Below are 8060 nucleotides of genomic sequence, written 5' to 3'. Positions count from 1 at the left end.
GGTACTTGTGTGCTGTATAGTTTAGATAAGCAGATGTCTGATGGTTTTCAGAGGCGTTCTGGTGATCTGGTTGGGTCAGGGGTTACAACCCGGGGAGGCTTAAGACTAAACAGCGAACACACATTCCTGAACTCTAAATTAATCATTTGCTGGGGGAGGCATGTGGAAGGAACACCAATGGGAATATAAAAAAAGCCTTTCCATTCTCTAATTATCTTAAGATGTGCGGTATTAGCTGGGTCTGGTGCGCTGTGTGCCCATGTTTTGCGAGCACTCGTCCTGCGTTTCTTCTCCTCGTTCTCTGTCATTACATTACGCTGTGAATATTTTCCACTGCAGCCTGGAGCCGCTGATCTAATTATACAACTTTGTAAATACTTCCAGATATCTTTGGTTAGACTATTTCAGCATATCGTAAGTAGCCAACTGATGATCTCTTACTGGACTTGGTTTCCATCAGGCTGATAGCTGCTGTGGGAAATGGACATGGGCCTCTGACGGCCTGCCAAAGAGAAGCTGGAAAGAAATCCCAAACAGTTAAAATGAAGACATTGTTTTTGTCTCCTCAGCGGCTCGGAGGGAAAAAAATACTAAAACTGGCATGCGAGCACTCCAGTTTTCATGAATTCATAAGCTGTAAAGCTGTTGCGGATAAAAAGACCTCCTATCAGATGACATGTGTGTCTTTGTCTGTAAGACATTTACAGATGGTCCTTTCTCTAATATGGAAATTCTGCAATTTATAAAAATTGACACCTTCCCATTGGTTTAACTGCCTTTTGAAGTGAATTCCACAGTATCTCTGCCTAATCTGAGACAGACTATTACTTAAGTACTTACTGTTAACTCTGTCGATATGCATCCACAAACCAAACCCTTGCTCTTGGTTTGCACTCCCTCAATTTTCTATTTTATTCCATTTATTTTAGCTGAGCACTAGTCAGTCAAACCACACTCTTCCACTGAACTTCTCCACTGGGACCATTGTGGGGATTTGGTCAAGAGTGCGACCAAGCAAAGGGAGCGTGTTCACTCTCAGACTCTCACAGTCCATACATAGTTTTCAACTGCCAATCTTCAGGCCATGAAGCCACCTCAGTGAACTTAGGACTGCTGATTATAAATATGTAGCTGTTCTTAGAGGAATATAGCAAATGCCATAGCCATTATTATTTCTAACCCACCAAATAACCAACAGTCGTCTTACCTCAAACACGCGCTGCAGCTACACAGCTTGTGTTACTAACTGTAACCTATTATGAACAGTAAGTAACAATAGCAGTAGATGTAGAATTTATAAGAAGTACCAAGGATAGATTATAAAGAACACATTCTTAAAGCAAAAGACAGCTTTAGTATGCTAAAAACAAAACATTTTGCAGTATCCCGCTCCTTCACCACCACCTCTGATGTTCCAAATAAGTTCTGAAATGATTTTTTTAAACGGGGTGTTATTAAAAATTATCAAAGCTCTAGTACAACATTAAAGCACATTTCTTTAGTGGATTTCTTGCCAGAAGTTACATTAAAACATTATTGCCATGCTTTTGTAAGTATGACACCACTGGATACTTGGATGGGGGACCATGGCGTTTTAACATTTGTAAGCGTGACATCGTTTAAGGAGACCTCAGAACAATTCCCAGCTGTTTGTGCCGACTAAACGATATGTTTTTGATGAGACCTCAGGAGACTTCCAGTCGGGTTGGTGGTGACCAAAACATGTATTTTAAATTTAAATGTTTTCCTAACCCTATCCAAATAGAGTTTGTGCCCAAATCTAACCAGAGCGTTAGCATCACAGCATTGTGACGAGAGAAATACAAATGTACATTCGCAATATAAAGAGACAGGCTAAAGTTTGAACTTGTCTGTGGTTTTGCAGGAACGTACTTTGCAGACAGTTAGGTTGAATATATGTACAGTAAGGGCATATTGTTATTATTGTCATGGTTGTATTTATACCACCACCACTTGGAGTGGTAGAATCTGGATGCTTTGCTCGCTTGCTTGCTAGTTTTCACTCACTTTCAATTGCAATGCCTGGTGTTAAGGTGTTGTAACTGACTGTGGTGGGTGGGAGGGCTTATCCTGTGCTGTCCTGTGCCTTTTTTTACTAAATAAATACAGTTTATTTTTGTCCTCAACACAAGTAGGTGCATATATTTATCATTAGATATTTAATTTTTTTGTTTTTTGTTGTTCTTTTATTTTCAAATTAGTTGACCTACTCTGCAATCTTCCCATGTACCCTACAGTAACAAGGTACTTTTACCCCTGGCTTGGGAATCACTGCATTATCGCGTCACCATTACTCTTCATGGGCACAAACACCTCAAAACAAACATAGCAGCAAAAAGCACCGGGCATTTTTATATTATGTACAGTATGTCTGAATGTATAAACGCATAAATGTGGTGTTCTTGTTTTATATACTTTATATCCTTATAAGTGTGTGTTTTTTGTCTGTTTTTAGAGGCAAACTCCCTTCAGCTGTGTTGACACGGCAATGAAGTATTGAAATGGACTGAAGCTGTTATTTCCTCAGTATAGTAAGCAAAACATCTGATTGGCGTGTGTTGACTCGAGGGGGGATGAAGATTTATGTCCAGTTGAACCAGTAGAGACAACTGCAGAGAAAAGGGGGAGATGATACAAAAGCAAACAGAGGGGATAGACAGAGAGAGAGAGTGAAAGAGAAAGGAGTGCATGCGTGGCTCTTCTGTTCCAGTGTGGCTTGAGCTGCAGGCTGAGCCAAACTTTATCCGTCCCTCTATACCCACAGTCTGACTGCCGCATCTGCCAGCAGTTCCCCGAGGAGATGCCACACACACTCACGCACACAAAGTCCTCTGTATTGCCTGCACACACATGCTCCTACAAGCCTCAGAACTAGCACACACACACACACGGGCTGAAGTTGCTCAGAAGAAATAAGAGCTGAAGGGCAGGGTGGAGTCCGTTCTGCTTTCTCAGCAAATCTTGTATTTTTGCACCTCAGCAGCGGCGCAGGCATCATAACTTACCTTCAACGTATAGAGTTTCATTCCCCGCTGCGAAAAGAAAAAAGAAAATGCTGCGTGTGTTTGTGTGCTGTGTGTATTTAAGTAGACCCCTGCGTGGTCAAACTGTGTGGGTATCCTGTGGCCGGAGTGAGAGTGTTGTAAAAAGCGAGCGGCTGTTTAAGACCAAGTGGATGTGACTATAAACAGAAGGGCTGCGAGGGAAGGTTTATGACCAGCGGGCAACAAGCTGGAAAGCGACAAACAATTTGGAGAAAGAAATTGCTCCTCGCCCCCACAGCGAGGTCACAGATATATAACATCACACTCTATATAAGGAGACCCGCTGTGGTTCTTTCTCTCATTCCTTCCATTTGTCCTTCTCCTTCTCTGCTCTCCCTCTCTCTCTCTCTCTCTCTCTCCCCCTCCTTCCATCCCTCTCTTCCCGTTGGCTCGCGGTGAGGAATGCTACCCAGTGGAGGCTGGGCATCGGGCCACGAGGAGACAGGCAATCAGAGCAGGAAAGGGATGAGGAGGAGAGGAGAAAGGACGCAGCGAAGGAGGCTTAATGAAAGAGCGGAGAAAAAGAGAGTTAGGATGGACAAGAAGTGCATGAAAGGATATCAGAGATCTCTGCTGCTGCTAACTGCTCCACTTCTACCTCTCAGTTGTACCTCTTCTCAACCACCTTGGTCTCTGTATGCTGTTGCTTTTTCACTGTGCTCTCCAAACGTGTCAAGGAAAACCTGGTCCACGAGAAACCAGTGAAAAAGACTGAGTGACGTACAGACCCTTTACCTTGAAAACCTTAAAAGAGTTTAAACAGCAGTTGCTGGTAAAATATGGAGAGACTGTACTGCCATACAAAGCCAAAGTGCAGTAACTAGAATTTTTGGACAAACTTGAGTTATGACTGAAACTGAACTTAAATGTCTATTAATTTAAATCTTTTTAGAGGAAAAGTGATGTAAAAAATTGCAGTTCCTACAAAATCTGACCAAAAACCAAGGCAGACTGCACTAAGTGTAGTTACTGCACTCTGCCTTGGCTTTTCTAAGCTTCAGCTGCAGTCACTGCGGTCTGTGAAAGCTGTCTTTTAAGACAGCGACCAGATTATATTGTATGACAGCATGTCTTAAAACAGGTTAACATACATTTTGCTAAAAGCCTAAATATGGGGCCATCTTTACAGATGAAACCTCACAAAATGTTACCAGAGGATTGCTTGAATTTTTCTTCATTACTCAACAATTTCAACTTTTTAAACATGCAAACATTACAATGATGTTGTATTAGATTTAGATTTTCTTGGGAAGAAGACAAGAACATTTGTTACTACACTTTGCCACTGCGCTGCTTAAATATCTTTATCAGGTAATACAAAGACAAAATGCAGTATCTGCATAGGTCAAATGTTGAGTCATGATTTTAAAGACATAGAAATTACTTGAATCATACTTATTTGATCAAAACATAACCACTGTCATGTGGCTGGACAGTCAAAAAGGTGAACACAGTGGAGCATTTAGCAGCTAAAGAGACAGATATTTCAGGAGATGGTGGAGACCAAAATGGAGCTATGGGAAGAGTGAATATTGTGCTTAAATTCATTATGTGCAAACAAACATGACCAAAAAAAGAATGTTCCTCTGTGTTTGCTGGGCATGTGAACAAGCTACAGTTAGCTAATATGTTAGCTTAATCAACCTATAAATTACCAATATGTCAATTTTGTGTTTAAAGCTAGTTACACTGCCGCAAGTGGCAACAAACTTTTGGAACAACTGTTAGTGTGAAAAAGCAGTTACCAGAACTTTACCTAGACTGTAATAATAAGAATAATAATAACTTTATTTATATAGCACCTTTCAAAAGCATGTTACAAGGTGCTGAACAACTGAAATAAAAACATACCAAATACAATTGCCTGACAACAACAACAGCAAAAATAAAAAAATTAAAAATGTCAAAGCAAGCATATCCAATAACAAACACCAAGAATGTAACAAATACCTACTCTTAAACCTGTTTTTCCTCATCATACTGAAATAGAAACTTTGGGCAGCAGACTCTCCACTCACACTATTATTTTCACACTTACATCCCGACTGCTGCAGCTCCACTCACACTGTCATTTAGATGCCACTGAGCCAAACACAGTGAGAACTAATTACAGTGAGGTGAGTGAAATGACACTGACAGGGCCACCCCACACAGACGGCCTGACATCAGCATCCACTTGTTGACAAATGTGTGAAGCATCGGAGCGCATGTACCGCATGTTTTCTGGTTAGCATGTTTTGGATCACACAAAAAGATGCATGTAGGTGAGTGTGTGTGTGTGTGCATGTGTGTGTTTGTACTCTGAGGAATGTCAGTGTCTGACCTGTGTGCTCTTTGCATATGGATGGTTGACCTGGAAGAACGACCCATGTGTGTGCTGGCTTCTCTCTCTCTCTCTCTTTCTCTCTCTCTCTCTCTCTCACACACACACACACCCTGACCCCTCTTCTGTCGGGGCCTTGGTCACCGCCATTCAGTGGATTAACAGAGTAAACACATGGTACAGTTTATATAGGAGTCTCTGTTATCACACCTTCAGATTCACAGGCTTTGAAGAGCGAATCCATACTCTCAGCCTAACACACACACCAACACACACACACAGTACAGAAAACAGCATTGCTCTGCCACATACCTCCAGTCTGTAAATAGCCTCCCTTCCTCTGTATCATTCCATTCCTTTGCATCTTTTGACAGCCTGTGTGAATCCATAAATCACTGAGATCTCAGATCTCGGGAGACCCAGCTGACCTGGATGGTGACATGGCCGAGGTCACAGGCTGAGACATGGACATGGTGGTCAGGAACCCATGCTGGAGTCCAAGTAGTTTAAATGTGGTTTGCAGCGGCTCAGTAGGTTATAATAGCTCAACAGCCCAAACTGCGCTGCATAAAGCAGCAAAAGGATGTCATTTTTAGACTACTGCAACCGCAGACCTTTCCAAATATGATCATAAAGTTTGCCACGATGATCAGCTGAGGGTAGATGTGGGTGTATATCCATGAAAAAGTGAAACTGTTATATTATAACAAGGTCTGCTTATCATCACGTATAACTAGAAGAAAAGTCTATTACGGGTTGAACTTTTTTTTTTTAAGAGCAACCTTAACCTTGTGTGTTTTCACTTTTTCACCATGCTGCGTTGATGTAGAAGTGTTCTCCAGGCTGTATCAGTGCACCATGACTTCACTGTTGGGTGCCTTTGACATGATGAGCATAACCAACCTTCCAAAAACCTACTGTTTTTCACATATCAAGCTAGTCATTTTTGTTTGGGGCCCAGGACTGGTTCAGAAACTAGTACTTTTGGTCACTCCGACACACAACCAGACATCAGTTGGTCTGGTCATGGTCTAAATAGTATTTTAGAGGCTTTACCCTGAAGGAGTAATCACTGTAGTCAAATTTAAAGTTCAGAAAAGGACTTTAAAACCTCACCAACTGAAATATGCTGTGTTGTGTGCACACACGTGTTACTTTTTTAATTATATTTGTAAAATCTATTAACATCCTGACAGCAATCAATAAATCAAATGCTCTCGGCCTCTAATTAGCCGATCCAATCGCTGTATTCGGTTCAAATGAAATGATTGGACAGCATACAGTGCATGACCAGAGGGCTCAGTGTGGATATATTGCTAAAGCTATTCTCAAGCTAGGTGCCCAAGGATGACAGAGAACGTGCAGGCTAAATTTCCCAATACTAACATACTAACAATAGTCCACAGTAGCGATGGACTGTTATCAGGCAGCTAAACTCAGTAACCCGCCAGCCAAAGATCAGAGCCGCAGAAGAACCAACAGCCTTATCCAACGGCTAACCCAGTTAGCACAAAACACACACCCACAGTATGTAATGTATGTATGTAACAGAATCGTTTGTGAATTCATTTATTAAACTGTGGAACACAAGGAACTATACAATCGCAAACTTCTCCCAGCTGGCCAGCGAGAGCGACGGGGCAGTCGGTCTAGTCCAGCAGTTGGATGTGTTTTGGAGGAGTGGCTCTAAAGGGGAGCCTGAGGAGAGGAGGTAGGATGTTTTCGGTCGCCCTTGCTGATTTCTACAATCTTACCCACCCCAAGTGTGTTCGCACCTTTTTCAAACATGTAATGTTTCCATGCACTGTTTGTGAATGGATATACACCTGTGTTAGTGTGTTTTACGCAGGTGAACGAATGGAGAGAAAGTGAAAATCCAGCCTAGTGAGAACATTCCCCTGCTTCTCATGTGGAAAGGGACACATTTAGGTTAGGGATTTCTATTGGGTCTAGAATGAGGGTTTAAGTTGAGCTATCTATTTAAAGGGAAGATCGGGACAGTCAATTGTGCTGTTATTGGAACATCCTCATACAGTAAGAGCGTGCGTGATAAAGAAACGGGACAGGGAACATGACGGTCTTTGCCGGGGTTCTCTGTGTTTATTGCGTGTGTATGCATGCGCCCGTCTTAGTGCGTTTTCCTGTTTTAGCCTCACATGGACATAAAGTGTGGTCTCACAATAGCCCATTGTCCCGTCTCCCTACACGCTTCCTGTCAGGTCAGAATTCACGGAAATAAGGACATAGTGCAAACAAACAGCGGCGGCTACAGCTCTCTCTCCGCCGACTGTCGGGCCCTCCAGGAGGAACCCGGCTTTGACTCCGGGGGTGGGTGGCTGCGTTCCTGCCAGGAAGCTAATCAGCGTCGCATCCCAGTTTAACGAATGCAAGAGATCCACATCTACAGTATGCATGTGTGCACTTGAATGTGGAGTGATGGGGACTGGAGCAAGGAGGTGGTGAGGGGTGGGGGGTGGAGTGCAGAAGGGTTGGGGTTTGCGAGACTAAACCAGGAATGGTGGGGATTTTCCAACAGAGGGCTTTATGGTTTACAGTGTATCAAATAGAGCGTGATTACACTTACAGTGTGCTGGTTTTTCTTTGGTGGTAAACTTTCCACATTTTTAGGTTTGCGAACATACATTCGAAACATGATCACTCTCTTTTACAGC

Source organism: Sparus aurata, chromosome 20 (genome assembly GCF_900880675.1).
Source record: "Sparus aurata chromosome 20, fSpaAur1.1, whole genome shotgun sequence".
NCBI lineage: Eukaryota > Metazoa > Chordata > Actinopteri > Spariformes > Sparidae > Sparus > Sparus aurata.
The sequence above is the reverse complement of the archived record's forward strand: the minus strand, read 5'-3'. Positions refer to the sequence as shown.